Consider the following 23,298-nt stretch of genomic DNA (forward strand, 5'->3'; position numbering starts at 1 on the left):
ACAATACCTGGAGATTTACATAAAGGTGGAAATATTATAAAAATCATACACAGGATCATAAATTTTGCACTCAAAGGGACCCTAAAGGACCTCAAGTCCAAACCCCTCGTTTTACAGGTGTGGAAACTAAGGTCAAAAGGCTAAATGACTTGCCCAGTAAGAAAATGAGGTAACATTTGAATCCAGATCTTCACTGATTCCAAGTCCAGTGCTCCATCTCCATTGCTCTTCTTAGGGCACTAATGCTATTATGATATGATTCCTTGGAGTACATTCCAAACATAGAGGCTGGATGCTGAACTTCATTCTCAAAGAAGACCAAAATGATATCACTATGTTGGAGTCAAGGTACAGTGTGGCTGACTGTGGCTAATCAGACCAATAGCAGCTCAGAAGGCTCTACCACAGGTGAGGCACAAATAGTTCACACGAACATTTGGAGTGGAGATGTCTCTAAATTTGCATATCTCACATTTCTTTTAAGCTACTACAATTCTGCTTCACCCATAAAGCACAGTGCCTTCTTTAACATGGGCACACCATGCTGTGTGATCTTTTGCCAGAGTTTCCCACGTCATGCAATTGATTCCCAAGTTCGTCAGAGAGACCTTAAGAGTGTCTTGAGAGTGGATGCTGCAGTGCTGGATGGTAGAAAAACTTGTTTTTCTTGGTGTTGTCAGGCCAAAATTAGCACAAGCAGCAGAGAATCGATCCACACTCTATTGCATCTCAGCCTCAGAAGCTGCATTGAGTGTACTCTCACAAGCTGTACTGTCTCTTCTCCTTACAATGACATAGTTATTCCTTCCACATCACAACTTTCCCCGTCACAGTTTTGCTATATTGTGGGTTAGCATAAGAATTAAATAGGAAATTTTTGTGAGTTTTGCAGAAGCCACAGACAACATGTAAAGGACAGCAAATGACACAAAGCCTATGACCACCAAATTTTACAATAAGGTACTGTAAACACCCCATAAAAGAAAAAATTCAGACTTCTCTGGTACAAAGCGGAAGCCAAAAAATTTTATGCAGATTTTCCAGATCACAGAGGCACCACACTCCTAACACCCATGATGTGGAAACGATGACTGTATTAGATGCCAATGAGGGTGCATGCACAAAGTTTTAGGTAAACATTTAGATAAACAGAAGACAGTGTTGGTGATGAGGTCATGAGACACACAAATCTTTAGTAGTAAGTAATCATTGCTGTTGCTGTTTCCGACTCTATTCCTCCCAAGGACTCCCTGCCACGTCTGATAGTCTGTGCCTTCTCTGGTGTTAAAGTTACCCAGAATTACAAACTTGTCCTACCAGCACATTGATGATGAGGGTCTCAAGGTCTTCATAAAATTTTTATATGACCACATCAGGGTTAGTCATGGAAGGATACACACTGACGATGGTGGTGTGGCACTTTCCTGCAAATGTCAATTGTATTGTCATAAGTCTGTCATTCACAGCTTTTGGCAGGCATATAAGCTTGCTGACTAGATTAGTTTTGATGGTGAAACTTATACGAGTTGTACTACCCTCCCTATCACTGTGGCCACTCCAGAAAAAACATGTATCCAGCTCTGACTTCAGTAAGCTGGCCATTCACGTGCCAGCCTTATTTCACTCAGGGCTGCTATTTGGATGCAACACTGGCTGAGTTCTCTCACAACAAGAGTTGTTTGTCTTTCAGGTCTACTAGATTTCATGTTATCCATAAGCAGGTACACATTTCATGTACCAATGTTAAATAAAACAGTGAGTGACACTTTAGATCTGTGCTTTAAGAACTATTGTGCTATTGTGCTATTCCTACAGAAAAAATGGAAGGATGTAGGCTAGATGATAATATAATTAAGCAGATTTAAAACTAGCTGAATGGCCAAAGAATAAGAATTAATAGTTCAATGTCAAACTGGAATGAGGAACCCAGGGATCTACGCTTGCCCCTGTGATGCTTAACATTTTTATCAAGGACGTGGATAATGGGATAAAACAGAGAGAAACAGCTTACACACTGAATGATAGTCAGGATTTGAAAAGATCCTAACAGATTAAAATATTGGAATGAGTATAATATGAAATTTAATAATAATAAAGTCTTATACTTAAATTTACAAGTAAAAGATAAGAGAAGCATGGCTAGAGAGCAACTCATCTAAAAAAGACCTGGGGACAATTGCAGACAAGTATGTTGTGCTACATGGCCTCCAAAAAAGAGATTCTGTGAAATTTGTTTAAGGTGGTCCTTTATACAACTTTATGCAACTACCCACCAAATATACAAACCATGCTTTTCTCTTTTCTCCTATATCTTATCATTCCAGATAATTATAAAGATTAAATTATAAAGATTAAAAATCTTAATAAAATATTAATAGAATTAAAGCTTACAATTATGTAGTACTTTAAAGTCAAAGGCCTATTCCAATGATTCATAATGTTACAGAGGTACCCACTGGGTTCTTAAAAGGCTGTGTCTGTGCAGTAAGGTTTAACATTCAATAGGAAAGGCTTCAAGTCTGGACCTGGTAAGAGACTGTGTGTCCAATATGTAAAGAACTGGTTAGCTAAATGTGCAGATGTTTGCCCTCAGTAGAGTGATCACCATATGACCATAATAAACCTATGAATATAATTTAAGGTGGTAAAGGGGTTAGTCACCTGGTAAAGAGAATACACAAATCACCTAATCAGTGTAAGGTTTTCCTTTACCATATCACTACTCTCCAAGTCTCATTAGATTACGTTCATGATTTTGTTGTGATCTTTTGAAGAATTACAGCTACAAAGCCCTTTAAAATAATTATCTCATTTGGTCCTCACAACAATGATGCATGCAAGGCAAGCAGAAGAAACTGGAGCTCAGATAAATCAAGTAATTTGCCTGGAATCAAACCTAGGTTAGTGATTCCAAGTCCAGGGCTCTTTCTAGGACATCAAGCCTCAGGATTAACACTGGCACTCAAGAATATTGCTTAGCTCCATTTCTGGGTAGCAAACAGAGATGACAATCACTTAAGAGTAAAGAATAAAAAGTTCATATTCCTATTTGACGTTTGAAATGTTATCCACACAACAATATGCTCATAACAAATAAATTAACAGCCTAGATCATTAAACAGTACTCCATAACAAAAAATTAGGGAAAAGGGACAATCACTTCTAAAAATAACAACATGAAAATTTCAAGTCCTCCAAAGTTCCACCCCCACACACATGGAGTTGGTACCATTACTGTCTGGGTTATCTCCTAAGGTTTTTTGACTCAAGCCCTTCACTCACAAAACTAGGGGAAAGCACCCTATTAAGCAGCCTGGCACTTTCCATTTGCAAACAATCACGGCTCAAGTCCTTTTAATAACAATGATTATACAATACCATCTGTGGTCTAGCTAACAACACTCCTTTCTACTGGTTATTCTCTCACTGTCTACTGACAATACACTAGTACTTTTCTTGGCTTTTCCTATACAATGCCCTTAGAGGATTCACCCAACACACTCTAGGGGGCAGGGGTCAGAGGGTTATGCTGTCTCTTTTCCTTAGAGTTCTTATGTTAGAAAACTTAGTTAAACCTTCTACTCAGTTAGGGTGGCCTGTAGCTATCTAGCTCTATTGTCCATCCTTGGCAAGAAGTTGTGTCTTTCCCCAAAAGATCACACATACAATATCTTGGAGTTGCCAGATGCCCAATACTATTGCTTAACGTTTCACTTGCCTTTTTTAGGTATCATAAAAAGTTTATTTCCTAAATAAGACTCATCTAAAATAATCACCTACAGCTTTCTGCACATCACCCAAGAAAAAGAAAACTCTTCAGAATTTCTGAGAGGCAATGAAGCCTTTAAATATACCATATACCAAAATTCTAGAGCATCAAAATGAAATATTCCATTTTTAAGATTTTAAGAGAACACCAGTTTGCACAATAAAAAGCACACAGAATAAAGAAACAGGTGCTCTGGGGTTCTGCCAGTAACAGACTATATGATCCTCGGAAGTCCTCTGTGGGACTCAGTTTCTGCATCTGTAAAATATGGGAGATAGAATATATAGATGGTCTCTCAAATTCCTGCTACCTCTAGGATCCTATGAATTCAATTAAATGCACAAACATTGTTTTTCAAAAGTACAAAAAGTCAGGAACTTAGAAACTTGATATTGGAATTCTTTTGCTCACAATTAAATTACATTCACCAAGAGGCTACACATATACCAAATCAGCAAAATTACTAAGCAGTACATGCACAGAAAATATTAAAGAAAGGTACACTAAGTGTACACAACATTTAAACTGACATTTAAACATTTAATTCAATCCCCTATCTGTCATTTTCTCCTACTCTTTTGCCTCTACCTCTGCCACTGCAGGTGAATCCCTGACAGGTTTCCAAAAACTGTTTTGTGAGTTGCATCAACTACCTATTAGCAGGGATAATTTCACCAAAAGCACAGAAGGAACTTTGGTATAAAGAAAGCAAAAGAGTGAAAAAGTAAATTGACAGTTGCACAAAACACTTAAAATATGTTACAGGTAGGGGCAGCTAGGTGGCACAGTAGATAGAGCATCGACCCTGAAGTCAGGAAGACCTGAGTTCAAATCCAATCTCAGACCAAACATTTGATGCTTACTAGCTGTGTGACCCTGGGCAAGTCACTTAACCCCAATTGCCTAAAAAAATAAAAAATAAAAAATAAAATAAAATGTGGCCAGAGAACCGGTCACAACCCTCCTGTTAAAAAAAAAAATGTTACAGGTATCACAAAAGTTATAAAAAGTCAAGCTATACAGTAATACCTGTGTCCAAAAAAAAAAAAAGGATTCTCTGGAATTTTGAAAGAGCAATCGGTGTATCAGTTTTGGCTTCACCAATCTACTTCCTGATAAATCTGCCAATCCTTTGGGCTAAATATACCTAACCTACAACAGACTGATGTGACTGTTAAGTATTATATTCAGAAGCATTTAACTTCTGCAGAGATTTAATAGGGTAGAAACTACTTAAACTTGGGAAGAAAACTTCCTACAGTCATAAATGTCTGCACTCTCCTAAAAATATATATTTTATGAAATATATTTGGTAAGTAAATCATTTATAATTCCTTTTAAGGAATCCTGAAAATGACAAAAACCACCATGATTTATGGTTCTTCTAACAAAGGAATACTACTGATTACAACTTTCAATTTTTATGAATTGTTAACTAACCTGAAAAGATATTCAATAGCTATCATAACTCTTTCCTAGAAAAATTTTGAAGCAAGGCTACCAAATTTGCTACATCAAAGGCTATTTATTATTCATTCTAACTGAACAGAAATGCAGTCTTCATTTGCCCAGCTAGTAGACAGGATAGAATGGACAGAGGCATGTCCTATTCTATAGTCCTGTTTCCAGTGACTGCAGTGCCATGTGTGTGTTTAGACCAAAAAGATGATAACCAACAGAAGAAGATGGATTTCACAGGCACTAAGAGTTCAAGAGAAGCAGCTGACCAAAAGGTAAAGAATTTCAATGTGGAATGAAACAGGTAGCCATAGATCCTGATTCCAACTATGTGACCTTGCAACCCCTAAAAGTAAAGGAACCTCGGCTCCGAGATCCTAACCAGGTGGACTGCTATCATCAAGGTCACAGATAGTATGTTGCATAGCAAAATCTTTATTATTAAAAGTTTTTTTGTTATTTGAATGAGCACAGTTACAAATAGTAAAGTACTGGGTACATTTCCAAGGTTTCTAGGTAAGAATTCAGGCCAGAAGTATTGACAAACCCCAAAAGGCTCTATTCACTCTGACAAAAGGGTGAAAAATATTTACTTAAGTTTATTAAAAAGCATACAATCATAACAATTTTTCATACTGTTGCTTTTTAAAGTTCTTTTCCTTCCTCCAAAGGAGCTGAGAAGTGAAACACATGCGACTGATTAAGTTTCTCCAATCCCTTCAGGATAATTCAAAGAGCATGAAAAGGCTATTTTTCTACTGCTAGGCAAGCACTTGGACCTTGAATGTAGCCTATTATTTTCATGGATTGTTATATTTTAATATGTACACAAATAGGAATGTTACAACTCATTCTTTATCAACTGTATACTAGCACTTTTCTGTTGATTTCTGTTCACCTATATGCTCCTTTATAATTTTTCCTAGTCTTTTTTTTTTTAATTTTACATATCCTCCCCATCTAGACTGTAGTCAACACCACTGAAGTCAGATGACCTGGATTCAAATCTAAGCTCTGCTGCTTACCAATGTGCCTTCTCTGGGCCTATTTCCTCATCTGAAAAATGAGAAAGTTGAACTAGAGGATTTCTAAGTTCCCATCCAACTCTATGCTCTTTTTCATTTGTGAGTAAAAATTACTTATGTCTTTTAAACCTTTAGCACTATAAGTGATTGGTGGCGGAAGGGAGGAAGCATTTATATAGCACTTACCATGTGCCAGGCACCACGCTAAGCACTTTTTAAACAAATATTATCTCATTTGATTCTCACAACAACCCTGCAAGATAGGTGCTATTATTACTCCCATTTTACAGTTGAGGAAACTGAGAAAAACAGAGGTTAAGTGACTTGCCCAGGGTCACACTGCTAGTTAAATGTCTGAGGCTGGATTTGAACTTAGGTCTTCCTGACTCCAGGCCCAGCTCTTTATTTACTCACTCGCTGTATAGTGATACATATATAAGTCAGTACTCCATAAAAAGCTGACTCAGCAACAAAAATTGAATATCTTTGCTATTAAAACTTGCTACATAATTGTAAAGTCCAAACCATTCAAATTTAAGCAGATAAGAAAATCTACTAACTCTAAATACCTTACCTAAGCCTGATCTCCCAACCAAAAGACCAAACTTTTAAAAATGTCTTTAAACATATCAAGGATGTTCACTTTTACCTTAACACAACTTTTAATATGATGATATTCCCATCACCGAATGTTTTGACTGAATGTAGCAAGTAGCCATCTGCTGCTGCTGCTACTACTACTGCTAGTAAACATAAAGGAATTTTTATTGTGATTGGGCCATTTCTATCTCCAGAACACTTCTTTTATCTTCCCAAATTCAAATCTGGCCTTAGATACTTACTAGCTTTTATGACAAGTCACTCAACCCTATTTGCCTCAGTGCCTCATCTGTAAAATGAGTTGGAGAATGGCAAACCACTCCAGTATCTTTGCCAAGAAAACCCCAAATGGGGTCACAAGTCAGACACAAATGACTGAAAAATGACGCAAACAAAAATTGTGATAGTAGTGGTGATATAACACCTATTTGCATAATCTAAATATATGTTAAAAATGAAAAGCATTTTGGCATTTTTAGGCCTAATATTACCTATTTCTAAATGTTCTTGTTTTGTTGGGGCTTTTTTAAAAATAAAACCAACATTATAATAACAGAGCATTAACCTACTGAATTTTAATCCCATCATAACCTTTATTCTTCTCAAACAATACCAGAAGTTTAAATTGAGCTATACAAGGCCTGAATGTGTCTCCAGCTTCAGGCTGGCAGATGCAGAATAGGGAAAGGAGTCAGAATGACAAGAGAGTGATGGATAAAGGCCCCATTTTTTTTTCTCTTACCAAAAAAACACAGAAATTATACACCAGTATTGTTGCTCTTCATACACAATTATCTGACCTCTCAACTCAGTCACTCAACACCACCCCGACTATTTACTACTTTAGACTCCCAATGTCTGCTGAGGTGGGCCTTTCTTATCAAGGCCAGCCTCTTTACATATACCCTTGATCCCATCCCTCCAATCTTCAACAAATTGTCCCCGGTATCATCTCTTCTCTCTAAGCTTCAATCTTACCCTATCTACAGGTTCCTTTTCCTGCTTCCTAAAAATACTCAATTGTCCCTTATCTTTAAAAAGGTAAAAATAAAAAACCTCTCATTTGGCCCTGCCATCCCCTCAAGCTCTTTCTTTCTCCTGACTTTCTCAAGCAAACTTTTTGAAAACTGGTCTATATTAAGGACTTCCCCTTCCTCTGACTCTCTTTAGAACATTCTGTAATCTAACTTCTAATGTCAAATGAAATTGTTCTCTCCCAAAATTCCCAATGATTTCTTAATTGGCAAAGCTAACATCTCTTCTCAATCTTCATCCTTCTTGACCTCTCTACAAGCACCTGACGTTGCTGACCACTACCTCCTCTGGGATGCTTTATCTTCTCACTATTCTGTCCTGGTTCTCCTTCTAGGTGTCTGACTATTCCTTCTCAGTCTCCTTCACTGGATCACTAACCACATCATGCCAGCTATCTACGCATACACTTCAAAGGCTCTATTTTGGGTCCTCTTTTCTTCTTTCTCTATACTCTCTCAGTTGGTGACCTCATCAATTGCCATAGATTTAATCAAATCTATGCAGAAGACTGAAGTTAAATGGTACAATGGATAGAGTTTTGAGCTTGAGTTAGAAAGATATGAGTTCAAATCCAATCTGTCTCACAGGCTGTTTGTCACTTAACCTATCTGCCTCAGTTTCCTCATCTGCAAAATGGAGATGAAATAACAGCATCTACCACCCAGAGATGTAGTGAGGATAAAATGAGATTAGTACCTGTAAACCATTTTGCAAATAAAATACTATCTATATACATGTAAAGTAAATATTGCAAATAAAGTACATCTATATAAATGCTGGCTAGCTATATACACAGCCCTAGTTTCTTTCCCAAGGTCCAATCCTACACAAACATTTCAAAATTTAAGTCCCATAATAAGCACCTCAAGCTCAAAATGTCCAAAACAGAACTCACTACCTTTCCCTCAAAACCTACTCCTCTTTTAAACTTCCCAATTTTCAGTAAACATACCACCAACCTTCTGGTCACCCAGTGTCAACCTTGATTCCTCACTCCCAATCACCCCAAATATTTAATCAGGTGACAAATCTTGCCATTTCTATCTCCAGAACACCTCTTGCATACATCCTCTTCTAACTAATCACACAGTTGCCACCATAATTCAAGCTATCATCAACTTCACCTGGACTGGCCTCCTATTTGGAACTCCATGCCTCATGCTTCACCCCACTCAAATCTATTCTCCATAAAATCTCCAAAGTGATTTCCTACAATGTAGGTCTGACCATTTCACACTCAAACTCCAATGATTACCCATCACCTCTAGGATCAAATAGAAACTCTTCTGTTTGACATTTAAATCTCTTCACAACCTGGCCCCACAAACACCAAGCAAAATAGTCTGAAAGAGCCCTAGTGCTCCTTCCTCACCTCCTCCTCTTGGAATGTCAGGCTTCCTTTAAGACTTAGCTGAAGAAGTAACACCTTTACTGGTCTCCCTGACTGCTAGTGCCTTCCCTCCTCAGGTTACCATGTATGTGTTTGCATGTGTTCTATTTATGTTTATGCATATGCATATTTCAAAGCTCCTTAAGGAGCTGTTTTGCTCTCTTTGTAATCCGGCCCTGTAATATGGTTGCTTACATGAAAAGAGATTAAACTATGGCTCATTTTAAGAAAAAAAGCCCAAGAACATAATTACTTTGAGAAAATTTTAGGTGATATATTTTCATCCTAATCCTTTCCTTATAAGCCCCCCAAAAATCCATATAAAATGCCTATCTTGAGCCTTAAGTTCATAGTTTCTCATAATTAAGAATAACAGTAATATACCAAGGAGTTCCAAGTATGCATATATGATGAGGTCTTTTTAGGGCCAATGGTGAAAATTACAAGGAAGCATATTTCAATTTGAATTCCTAGAAAAATTAGAGCTATCTTAATAAGGAATAGGCAGCCTCCTAATGCTGCAAATTCCTCATCACTGGTGAGATTCAAATAAAACATGCCAGAATGATTTGTGAAAAGGGGTTGGATTAGATGATTTCTGAGTTCACTTCAAACTATGAGCTTCCTTGATTCCATAAGGTATGACGGTGAAGAAATATATCTTATTTACACAACCATGCAACAAATCAGGGTCATTACTTTGTATTCATACTACATACATTTTGTTATTTCAACATTACTACAAAACAGAGCAAAGAACTATGTCCAGTCTCCAAACAAAAAAAAAAAGACAATGACCTGCCCAAAACTCATCTTCCTACTATAAATGTGACACTTCACAAGTTAGGCAACAAACTATTGACATAAAATATTCACTGATATTCACATCACTGATAATCAGATGATACCTCTAATGTTAACACAATGTAAATGCACATTGACATTAGAGTAAAAATAAAGTTAAGAAATATAATTAAAGCTACTTGTGGAAATCTGAATTTTAAAAAACTATAACTACCCCTCTGAAGACAACATTGATGGCATATATAAATGACAGAAAGCTCAGGACAATTTCTAAAAGGTGTGAGAAGGAACAGGTTGATTCAACTGGATATATGTATATTGCAAATATGCTTTCTACTTCTAAATCTGCTTCCCTATCTATACTCCTATGTGAGGGGCAGCTAGGTGGGACACTGCTTCCCAAGTGAGTAAAAATATGTCTACACAGTATCAATATTAGATGAGGCAAAACTCTTAAGTAAACATCAGCCATAGTAAAAGGATATCTACATTTTAAAGGGGTAAGTTACTAAATGACATATTAGGAGCATGTGGCTTTACAAATGAGTCTGTTTCCTTCATTTTAAAGTATTTCAAGAGGGGGCAGAGCCAAGATGCAAAGACAGGGTAAAAGAGTAAAGGCAGGGACTCACCTAATCTCTCCCCAAACCCCTCACTTGGGAAGCAGTGTCCCACTTCAGCATTGAATTAAAAGTCAAGAAATAGGGTGGAAAATGAGCAAACAACAGAAAAAAATTCTGACAATAGAAAGTTACTATGGTGACAAGGAAGATCAAAACACATACTGAGAAGACAACAGTCAAAATTCCAGCACCCAAAGCCTCAAAGAAAAATATGAGTTAATAGCTTGGTAAAGGAGGCACAAATAATACTGAAGAAAATAGTACCTTAAAAAACAGAATAGGAGAAATGGTAAAAGAGGCACAAAAATCCAATGAAGAGAAGAATGCCCTGAAAAGTAGAATTGGCCAAATGGAAAAAAAATATACAAAAATTCACTGAAGAGAATTCCTTAAAAAGTAGAATTGGCCAAATGAAAAAGGAGATACAAAAGCTCACTGAAGAAAATAATTCCTTAAAAGTTAGAATTGGGCAAGTGGAAGCTTGGGAAGACTTTATGAGACATCAGGAAACAATCAAACAAAATCAAAAGAATGAAAAAATAGAAGAAAATGTGAAATATCTCACTGGAAAAACAACTGACCTGGGAAATAGATACAAGAGAGATAATTTAAGAATTATTGGGCTACCTGAAAGTCATGATCAAAAAAGAGCCTAGACATCGTCTTTCAAGAAATTATCAAGGAAAACTGACCTGATATTCTAGAACCAGAGGGTAAAATAGAAATTGAAACAATCCATCGATCACCTCCAGAAAGAAATCCCAAAATGAAAATTCCCAGGAACATTCTAGCCAAATTCCTGACCTCCCAGATCAAGGAGAAAATGCTACAAGCAGCAAAAAAGAAATAATTCAAATATGATGGAGCTACAGTCAGGATAACACAAGATTTAGCAGCTTCTGCATTAAAGGACTGGAAGGCTTGGAATATGATATTCCTAACAAAAGAGTTAGGATTATAACCAAGAAACTGAGTATAATCCTTCAGGGGGGAAAAATGGATATTCAATGAAATAGAGGACTTTTCAAGCATTCCTGATGAAAAGATCAGAGCTGAATAGAAAATCTCACTTTCAAATACAAGATGCAAAAGAAGCATAAAAAGGTAAACAAGAAAGAGAAATCATAAGGGATTCCATAGAGCTAAACTGTTTATATTCCTACATGGGGAAATGATATTTATAAGTCCTAAAAACTTTCTCAATATTAAGGCAGTTAGGAGTACACACAGACAAAAAGCAGGGGTGTGAGTTGAATGTGATGGTAAGATTATCTAAAAAAAAATAAAATCAAAGGTTGGGAAAGAAGAATAAACTGGGAGAAGGAAAAAGGAAGAGGTAGAATGGGATAAATTGTCTGACATAAAAGAGGCTTGAAAGAGTTTTATGAACTTTGCTCTCATTGGGATTGGCTCAAAGAGGGAATAATATACATACTCAGTTGGGTGAAGAAATCTATCTTACCACAAAGGAAGGTAGGAAGGGAAGAGGATAAGAGAAGGAGGGGAAGTTGATACAAGGGAGAGCATGTTGGGGGAGTCAGAAGCAAAACACTTTTGAGATTGGACAGAATAAAAGGAGAGAAAATGAACTATAAAAGACATATGTAGAAAAACACCATCAGAGAAAGAATTGATGGATGGAATAGTTTTACAGACATACATACATACATACATACATACATATATACACATACACACATATATACATATACATATATACACACATATGTATGTACACACACACATACATATATTTGTGTCTAATGGTAGCCATCTCTAGGGCGGGGGTGGGAGAGGAAAGAAAAATAAAGAAATCTACATGATAATTTTGTTGCATATTTGAAAAGAACAGCAAGTTATGCATATTTGTAGTTTCATGTACAATCACCTTTTTTTTTAATTGTATTCTGTTAAGGAAATGCTTGCTTTATTCCATAAATTAAAAAAAAACACTTAAAAAAAATAAAAGGAGAGAAAGTAAGATAACCTGTGGAAATAGGATGGAGGGAAATATATCATTAGTAATCATTACTGTGAAAAAAAATTCTGCAGTGAGTTTCTCTAATAAAGACCTCATTTCTCAAACATATAAAAAATTGAGTCAAATTTATAGAAATAAGAGCTATTCCTCAATTAATAAATGGTCAAAGGACATGAATAAGCAGTTTTCAGACAAAGTAATCAAAGCTCTCTGTAGTCATATGAAAAAATGCTCTAAATCACTACTGATGAGAGAAATGCAAATTAAAACAACTCTTGAGCTACTACCTCACGCTTGTCAGACTGGGTATATGACAGAAAAGGAAAATGACAAATGCTGGAGAGGATGTGGAAAAATTAAAACACTAACGTACTACTGGTGAAGATGTATACTGATTCAACCATTCTGAAGAGTAATTTGGAACAATGCCCAAAGGGCTATAAACCACTACTAGGTCTGTAACCCAAAGAGATAAAAAACAAAAATGAAAAGGACCTCTGTGTACAAAAATATTTATAGCAGCTCTTTTAGTGGAAGTAAAGAATTGGAAATTGAGGAGATGTCCATCAACTGGGGAATGACTGAACAAGTTGTTGTATATGATTGTGATGGAATACTATTGTGCTTTAAGATATGAAGAGCAGGATGCTCTCAGAAAAAACCTGGGAAGACTTACATAAACGGATGAAAAGTGAAATGAACAGAACCAGAACATTGTACAACCATAACAGCAATATTGTATGATGATTTACTATGAATAACTTAGCTATTCTCAGCAATACAATGATCCAAAACAATTCTGTAGAAGTTAATGAAAGGTTCTATCTATCTCCAGAGAAAGAACTGGTAGAGCCTGAATGCAGATCAAAGATACTTTTTCTTTATTTTTCTTGGGTTTTTTTCTGTCTGTGTTTTCTTTCACAGAATGACTTACTTGGAAATGCTGTTTTGCATGACTACACATGTATAATCTATGTCAAACTGCCTGCCTTCTCAATGAGTGGGGGAGAGAGAAGGAGTGAATTTGGAGCTCCAAACTTGAAAGAAAAAAAATGTTAAAATTGTTTTTACATGTAGAAAAATAAAAAATAAAGAGTTTTTAAAGTATTTCAAATAGTAGAATAAAATGGAATCTATCGTGAACCTGCTGTTCAAGTTGGAGACGCAAAACACACCGACAAAGGTTTTTCTTCCACCCCTGGTGACCTGAGAGATAAGATTTTTAAACCCTCGGAGATTTTAACATAAGACAAATTAAGTCAAGCAGAGACTTACAAGGTCCTCATTCCCTGCCTCCCTGGGCCCCCCCCCCCATCATTCGCACGTATACATCCCACAACCACCACTAGGGTATTCAGTTTAAGTCCCTCTTTGTGGTTAGACTTCTTTTCTGAACTAATGTTTTTCTTGGACGACTTTATAGTGGGGTGGGGGCGGTAGGGTGCGGCAAGACCTAAGGACGGAGGTAATGATATTTGAATATCTACTCTAGCTAACGGTCAAGACACTTCCACATCTAACTCCTGTCCTTTTCGAGCCAGTCAAGGGCCTGACTTGGTGAGGAAAATTTAAAAAAAAAAATTTAAAGCAGGCATGATTTAGGAAGAAAGGTCGGGAGTGAGGGGTATCGAGTTCCCTAGAAGGATGTGAGTCCTCTTATATTCCCCACCCTGGGGACTATGATCACTTTGAAAGAGCTTCTTCCAGGCGATGAAGAGTACTGTTCCTTTTTTTTTTTAATTATGAATTTTATTGGTATGTTTGTGTGTGTTTGTACGAGCGACAATGAAGATTTCCAAGGAAGTGGCTTGGCGGCTGGGGGTAGAAGGGAGTCAGGGAGTCCTAGGCAGAGAGCGGGGAGCGGGAACAAAGCTGACCCACTTCTCCAGCCCGGCCCTCTCCAGCAGCAGCCCCAGCCCTGGGGGGCATCCAACTGGTAAGGGTGGGGGGTGGAGGAGGAGGAGAGAGAGGAGGAGGATGGGTGGGCGGAGGAAGGACAGAAAGCTTCCTTCCCAGTGTCTGCGTCCGCTCCCAGGACCGGGGCCGCGGGTAGGCTGGGAGGGAAGCGCTCCCAGGGCCCCCGGTCGGGCCAGCCTCTTCCTCCCACAGAATGAAGCCTCCTCCTCCCACAGCCCCAGGCCCGGCCCGGGGTCCGAGCCTGAGGGAAAGGACCGTCCGGGGTTCCCAGCGCCCGGGCCGGGTCGGGCCTCGCCTTGCTCCCCAGGCCCAGAGCCCGCTGCTCGCCTCCGGGGCCCTCCAGCCCTAGGCCTCCCTCTGCCCCGCCGGAGGCCACAGGGAGGTGCGGTCCGTCCCCAGACCCGGTCCTGGGAGCGAACAGGCGGCTCCCGCGGCGACCCCCGGAGCCAAGAAGGGGGAAGTCAGGACTTACCTGTCATTACTTTCTACGCCATCTTGGATCCACTTGTCAACGTCCCCACAAAGCATTATGGGAAAGAAAGAGCCTTTAAAGTGACTCCCCCCCACCTCTCCCCTCCCCCAGTCCTCCCGCCGGCCTTCCTCCGCTCGGCCCCCTCCTCTTCCCTCCCGAGCCGAACTCCCGCCCTCTCAGCTTCCACCGCCCCCTCGCCTCGGCCACGCCCCGAGCCGGAAAGTTTGTAGGGGGGGGTGTACCTCCCCCCGCCTGCCGGAGAGCCGCGGCTCGGCCCCGTAACCTCCCCGCCAGCCCCCGCCTCTTCCGCTACTCTCATTTGCATTTGAAATTCACAGCCGAGTTTAACCCCTTGTTTTGTTACTGTTGTTATTTTCCTCTTTTTGGGGGGGGAGGGGGGCAACTGCTCCCGCCTCGGGATGCAGAGATTCCGGCGCCCCTCCCCCACCCGCCCTTTGAACCACTCTTCCCTTTGCTCAGTTACCCTCGGGTCTTGGCCGGGACCCCAGCATCTTGCCCGTAGTTCTTGGTTTTTCCTGCTCGGTAGTTGAGAATGTTTATTTATTTAGATGCATTTAGATATTTATTATTACTACATTTTAATGTTTTTTATTGACTATCACCATATATACACTCTTAATAACTTAAAACTGCACTAAGAATTTTGGGACACCGTGTGTGTATACATGTGTAGTAATGATAATAAATATCTAAGTACGGATTCAAGGTTTAATAGTTTACAACTGTACTAAGACTTTTAGGACACTGTGTTTATAGTATTAAGGATCTTAATGTATATTTAAGCTTTAATAGCTTAACGCTGCACTAAGACTTTTGGGACACCCCTATATGGTAAAACTGCTATATATGCATGATATATATGGGTATCTATATATAGATGCATATGGAGATGGTGTCATTTCGGTGAACAGTTCCCCTTTCCCTTCCCTCCCCCAAAGGAATGCATGTTTAGCTCCGGCTTGCAAACTCCCAACAGGCTTGCTTGGCACTGTCCACTCTGGGGAAAGGAGCAGAGCCATGGAAATAAAGCAGCGAAAGAGGGTTGTCCCTTGGCAGGCTCAGTTATTGGTTTATCTGTTTGGCTATTTATCTGCAGTTTCAAAGGTGCGCCTTTTTTTTTTTTTTTGCATTGCCTTCTCTCTCTTTTGGGATACTGTGCATGTCATGTGGACATCGTGTTCTGAAGAAAACTATCATCATGAGGTTTTTGGTTTTGTTTTTGGTTGTTTGGGTTTTTTTTTAACTGTAATCAACTAAAGGATATGCGACTTCATTTTTGCGTGTTTATCCATCCTCACTCCTACAGTCTCTCCAGCCACCCCAGGTGAATGATTTAACCAGAGACCTCTTCCTTCTCTATCCCACTCCCTACGTCTCTGGGCCAGGAATGTGGCATTAAGTCTAGCCTGTTAGACCCTCTTAAGCCTATTACTTCTCGGAGCAGCCCAAACTCTAGTAACTCAACTGTACAAGGAGGTGGTTGTGGCATATGGAGGGACCGGAGGAAGTATACCCCCAAAGCCACTAGCAACTAAATGAATGAACTGATTAAACTCTCGATGCGGTCCTGTCTATAACTAGCCCCTCCAATTCTGGAACCCGTGTTTCTGTGTGTGTATGTCCATGGGTTAAAAATTGCTCAGCCTGTAGAAACCAGGGAGCAGTTAATTCCCGTGAGCTCTAAGCACTTAATCTCTGCCTCTGCCTTGAGTCAACGTTTTAAAGCTTCCAGCCCTTCCCTTCCCCAAAAGAAAATGAAAGAATTAATTTAACTGTTATTTCTAAGCACCTTGATGTGATGAGGGAAGTACAAATTTACCTAGGCTGTCTAGCCAGAAATAGTAACTAGAGGCAAGGAATCCCTCCCTTCACCTTTACTAAGGAGTCATTGGTGCTCAGTCTCAGCCTGTGAGGCAGAGATTTCAACATCTCCAAGCACACTCTTTCTGTGCCCAGTCTTGAATAAAGGTGACTGCACACAAACACAAAGCAGAACAAGAAGGGGAAAGAGGAAGAGGGGGAAGAGAGCAATGGCAGCAGTTCTGCCATTCAGTTTTCCAGCAACTTTTACTGGTCTAACTGGTGGTCCTTACAGATGGAGAACGTCCTTCTTTCCCCATTTTTGCTCAGACTGAAATGAAAAGATCATATTTATCCATCATTTGAGCTGGCAAAAGTCTTAGGGATCATCTGAGACTTCATTTTTCAGATGCCTCAGGTCAACTGTATTTTATTGAAGTCCTGGGATGGACTTGACTAAAGTCATACATGGTGGCAGTGATTTAGGTGCTATGATAAGGAAATTTGGGCTTCTACTGCTCCAACAAGCAATGAAATCAGACTTTGTTATTGGAGAACCAGCCTGTATGTTAAGAAGATTTTGATCAACCAGTGATGAAGTTTTAGAACACAATAATTCAAAAGCTATCTTCTAAGGAATGGAGAAATTGCTCATCTATGTCATAAAAGGGAGAATCAGTTATGGCTGACAAAATCACAGATCTTTTGAAACACTGAATTACAAAGGTGTAAGGGTTAATTTACAATAGTCAAGTCAACAAGCATTTATTAAGTGCCCATTTTGTGCCTGGCACTGTACTAAGCACTTAAGAGTACAAAGAAAGGCAACTTACAAAAAACAAATAAATAAAAACAGTCACTAACACTACTCTCAAAAAACTTAGTCTAATGTGGGAGCCAACAAGCAAACAACTATGTACAAATATGATATGGAAAGGATAAATTGGAGATAATATCAGAGGGAAAGCAATAGCATAAAGAGAGATTGGGAAGGGATTCTTGCAGAAGGTAGTACTTTAGCTGAGACTTGAAGGAAGCCAGGAAGCAGAGAAAGGAAGGGAGATAAGAGTTGTGAGTCAACATTGGCCTTATCACTCTATCTAGTTCTTTTTATTGCTTTGCTTTGCAGATATTCTGATCTATCTTGTTTACTTTTTATCTGAGAAACCCTGGAGACAAAAGTCCCATAAGCTGGATACTGTACTTAGGAAAGCACCCAAAGGTAGGCTGGACCTGATTTAAGCCAGTCACCCATTATTTTAGGTTCAAGAGATGAATAAAATGAGATTTTATAGGTTATTGAACAAGTTTTTTTGTTTTTTTGTGTTTTTTTTAAATGAGATTTACTTAGCCATAGTAGGAGAAGGGCATTCAATAAGGATAATCATTGAATACACATCAATATGATTTAGCTGAGCTAAGCTCCCTTGCCTTTCATTTTCTACCAGCCAAAAATCTGAAAGGGCACCTGGAGCTCTTCTGGTTGTTTTGTATTCAGGCAACCAATAAATTAGGTCAACAGCCTTTAGTCCTCTGAGCCAATCAAGTCTCAAAGATGGTGTCAATACCTTTTAAAGAAAAACTAGCCTGACTTTCATGAAGGCAGGGATTTGCACCACCACTAGAGCTGATAAGTATTGTTTAAGGAGTGATTTAGGGGGCAGCTAGGTGGTGCAGTTGATAGAGCACAGGTCATGGAGCCAGGAGGACCTGAGTTCAAATCCGGCCTCAGACATGTAACACTAGCTGTATGACTCTGGTCAAGTCACTTAACCCCAACTGCCTCAAAAAAAAAAAAGTGACTAGGAAGTTACTCCTAGGAAGGAGTAATTTTCTTCATCTTATAAACCAGGAGGAGGTATGGGTCTGGGCAGCCCCATTCCACTTAAAAAGATTACAGGATTCAGACCTTTGTCCAAAAAAAGGGGGAGGACACCCACAATGAAGTTAGACGTGCCTGTTTTCTTGGAGTGACACAACAATTCTTGATTAGTCTGGCCACTTAAGAGTCAAGGAGGATGGACTTTTGTGAGTCAGAAAGATGCACTTTAGTTGGTCTATAAAGCCACACAGATTCTCTCCCTGTACTCATGCCTTGAGCCTCACAGTGTATCCACTGTGGCTTTCTATTGGATGGGACAAATCCACTAGAAGTGTCCCTCCTCCCATTTCAAAAAGGTTGTCCTTTTCATCCTTCAGAATGTCACTTGCCTAGATGTCAGGACCAACTGACACAGGTTCAACTGCTATTCACATGGAACCCATGTCCACTTTGACCTTCAAAGATCTCTTTTGCATATTTGCTACAATCATCTAAAACAGTCATCTTGAAGGTTCCTGACACCAAAAAAGGAGGTCAAATTTCTCTCTTTCATGTTCTACCTCTACCCCCAGAGAAAGCTCTAAAACAAAGTTTAGTTATGGCTTATGTCCTAGGTCTCCCCAAAATGTAGTCAACAGGGTCCTTTCTAGGAAAGGAACTCAATGGACAGTAAGAATATCAGATATAAGACATCTATTTATTTCCTCTACTAATGAAAATGCTTAGTCTTAAGACAATTAAAAGCAGGGAAATACACAACTAATAATAACTTTGAATGTGAACAGGATTAACTCACCCATAAACTCAAAACAGATAGTAGAATGGATTATAAATCAGAATCTGATAATATGTTGTTTATAAGAAACACAATTTTTAAAAAATGAAAAATACATAGAGTTGAGATAAAGGGCTAGAGTAGAATTTATTATGCTACAGCTGATGTAAAAAAAAAAGCAGAGGTAGCAATCATGATCTCAGATAAAGTTAAAGCTAAAATAGATTTAATTAAAAAAGATAAGCAGGGAAACTACACTGTGTCACCAATATCATTCAACATTGTTTTAGAAATGCCATCAATAGCAATAAGAGAAGAAAAAGAAATTGAAGAAATCAGAATGGAAAATAAGGTAATGAACCATCTCTTTTTGCAGATGATATAATAATATATTTGGAAATTTTTGAAGATTCAACTAAAAAGTTAGTTGAAACAAATGAATAATTTTAGCAAAGTAGTAGGATATAAAATAAACCCACATAAATCATCAGCATTTTTATATATCAGCAACAAATCCTGAAAGAAAAAAAGAGTAAGAGATGCCCTGTTTAAAATAATTATAGACAGTATAATATACCTGAGAGTATATCTGCTAAAACAGACCCAGGAACTACATGAACATAATTATAAAATGAAAGTCAGATTTGAATAATTGGGGAAATATTCATTGTTCATGGGTAGGCAAAGTCAATATAATAAAAATGACAATTTTACCTAGCTAGTCTATTTACTCAATGCCATCCCAATTAAATTACAAAAAAAAAATTATTTTACTAGGTTATAAAAAGAGAATAACAAAATTCATTGGAAGAACAAAAGGTCAAGAATTTCAAAGAAACTAATGAAAAATGTAAAGGAAGGAGGCTTAGGAGTACCAGGTCTTAAACTATATTATGAGGCAGAAATTATCAAAACTATCTGATACAGGCTAAGAAATAGAAAGATAGATTAGTGGAAGAGAGTAAAGATACAATATGGAGTAGTAAATTATTATAGTAACCTTGTATTTGACAAATGTAAAAATTTAAGTTTTGGGGATAAGAATTCATTATTTGATTAAAAAAAGTTGTTGGGAAAGCTGGAAAGCAGTCTGGCAGAAATTGGGCATAGAACAATATCTTTCAGGGGTGGGGAATCCCCATAAGGATTTGTTCTGTGAAGTTTAGATTCAGTGAAAAGGCCACATGTGGCCTCAAAGCAGAAGGTTCCCCACCCCTGTAACTTAAACCATTTATCAAGACAAGGTCAAATGGATACCTGACCTAGATATAAAGGGAGATATCGCAAGAAAGTTAAAAGAACATGGAACATATTACCTATCAGATCTAGAAGATAGGAGAACAATTTATAAATAAACAAGAGATATAGAGCATTGTGAGGTGTAAAATGGATGATTTCATTTATATTAAATTTAAAAGTTTTTGCACAAATAAAACCAATGAAACCAAGATTAGAAGGAAAGCAGAAAATTGGCAGGATGGGGAGGAATCTTACAGGCAGTCTCTCAGATAAAGGTCTTATTTATCAAATATATAAAGAACTGTCAAATTTATAAGAATACAAGTCATTCCCCAATTGATCAATGGTCAAAGATATAAACAGGCAGTTTTTCCAATGAAGAAATCAAATCTATATATAGTCATATGAAAAAATGCTCTAAATCATTATTGAGTAGAGAAATGCAAATTAAAACAACTTTTGAGTTATCATCTTTCACTTATCAGATTGGTTAAAATGATAGATGTCCTTCAATTGGGGAATGACTAAACAAGTTGTGGTATGATTGTAATGGAATACTACTACTGTGCTATCAGAAATGATCAGCTGGTTAATTTTAGAAAAACGTGGAAAGACTTAATGAAAAGTGAAATGAGCAGTACCAAGAGAATGTTGTACGTTGTAACAGAAATGTTACCCTAAGAACAACTTTTAAATGACTAATTCATCTTGAGTATCATACATACTCAAACCAACTACAAAGTATCTATGAAAGAAGATGCTATACACCTCCAGAGAAAGAACTGATAAACAGAGGTATAGTATGCTTGTGTGTGTGTGTGTGTGTGTGTGTGTGTGTGTGTGTGTTCAATTGTAACCTTCTCTAAGGCTGGGTGGGGAGGCAGGGAGAAAAAGAAAGTGCACAGCAGAGAACAAAAGAAAACTTAGAAGGAAGCCCAGAAAGGCAGGGTAGCTTTGAATACAATGTGTAGTATTTATTACACAGTTAAAAAAAAAAAAAAGGAAAAGTTTGAAATGGAAAAAGAGCAGAGGTGGGCATCATTTTTAAAAATTCTCATAGATTACCTCCTTGGCATTTACAATAGCCTTCCCAAACCCAAGGAAAATAAAGAAAAGGAAAAGAAAATCAATCTTCCCCTTCTGAGGGAAAACTCAGTCCCTACAAACTCCCTACAAAACTCCCTAGAGATAACATGGGACTCTCCCCATTAAGATTAGGGAACTGGGGTCAACTGGAAGTCACCCTCTTATCCTTCAATCAAGAAACCAATTTATTTTGTCTTGGTGCTGATAGACCTGCTAGGATGAGAGGTGGAAAGTTTTTGAGGCACCTTGTCCTTTTCCTGCTAAGGGGTGCCTCTGTTGTAGACACACCTGTGAATACCAGGTTTCCTCCTTGGGGTCTAAAAATTCCTCTGTATCCCTGAAATACATGAGGCAACCAAAGGGTTTTCTTCCCTTTTTTTGTTTTGTTTTCTTTGTGGGGGTTTGTTTTGTTTGTTTTTTGTTTGTTCTTTGTTTTTGTTTTGCTTTTTTTGTTTCTTGGTGGCACACTGGATAGAGTGTCTGGACTGAAATCAGGAAGACTCATCTTCCTGAGTTCAAATCTGACTTAAAACACTTACTAGCTGTGTGACCCTGGGCAAATCACTTAACCCTGTTTGCCTCAGTTTCCTCATCTGTAAAATGAGCTGGAGAAGGAAATGGCAAATCACTCCAATATCTTTCATAAGAAAATCACAAATGGGGTCATGAAGTCTCGGACACCACTGAAAGGACTGAACAACAACTAGACTGAATGAACTTACTGTCATGCTGCCCCTCCCTCCTGCAATAAATTGACTTTCTTGTCTTTGCAGCCATCTTTGCCACGGGCTCTGCAGTCTTAAGAATCTGTACACTTCTAAAAACTATGCCTTTGGGGCAGCTAGGTAGAACAGTGGATAGAGCACTGGCCCTGGAGTTAGGAAGACCTAAGTTCAAATCCAGCCTCAGACACTTGACACTTATCAGCTGTGTGACCATGGGCAAGTCACTTAACCCCAATTGCCTTGCCTTACAAATTAAAAAAAAAACAAAAAACTATGTCTTTAATGCATTCTAAGAGTCTTCCCCCTTTTTATCTCCCTCAGGTACATGTCAATGCTGTAATATTTCAGTCACATTTCTGACCCAGACATTCCATGTTTCATGACCAGGGGGTGTGGGTCCCTTTCAAAAAAACAAAAAAATACTAACTGAAGCCTGTGGTTCACCATGGTGCAACTCTGTATGCTGTCAAATGTGGAGACCTGTTAGCATCTATAACTAACCCTGGTCCTTCAAAAGACTTGTTATTTCAGGTCAGTTCTGATAAAGTGTCTCCAGCTGTCCCTCATTAGATTGTGAACTCTCCAAGTGCCCTTTTTTGTATCCTCAGCACTTAGCACAGAGCCTAGTAGCAGGCACTTAATAAATGCTTATTTACTAACATTAATTAATAGAGCTTTAACTCTATACATTATTTTCTGTGAAAGGAATGGTAATCAGTTTTCAAATACTTTCTGAAATTCCTATCTACCTTGACA

The 23,298-nt window shown here is 38.4% G+C and overlaps 1 protein-coding gene across 2 annotated transcripts in view; it reads right to left on the minus strand.

Moving 5' to 3' along the window:
- HELZ (helicase with zinc finger) overlaps positions 1-15,145 on the minus strand; it is a 274,664-nt gene extending 259,519 nt beyond the window's left edge. For both annotated transcript variants that reach the window (XM_027872722.1, XM_027872721.1), the window contains exon 1: positions 15,075-15,145. The gene's annotated coding sequence lies outside the window, so the exon portion shown is untranslated. The remainder of the gene's footprint in view (positions 1-15,074) is intronic.
- Between the last annotated feature and the right edge of the window lie 8,153 nt (positions 15,146-23,298).

Source organism: Vombatus ursinus, unplaced genomic scaffold (genome assembly GCF_900497805.2).
Source record: "Vombatus ursinus unplaced genomic scaffold, bare-nosed wombat genome assembly UNPS02014801.1, whole genome shotgun sequence".
NCBI lineage: Eukaryota > Metazoa > Chordata > Mammalia > Diprotodontia > Vombatidae > Vombatus > Vombatus ursinus.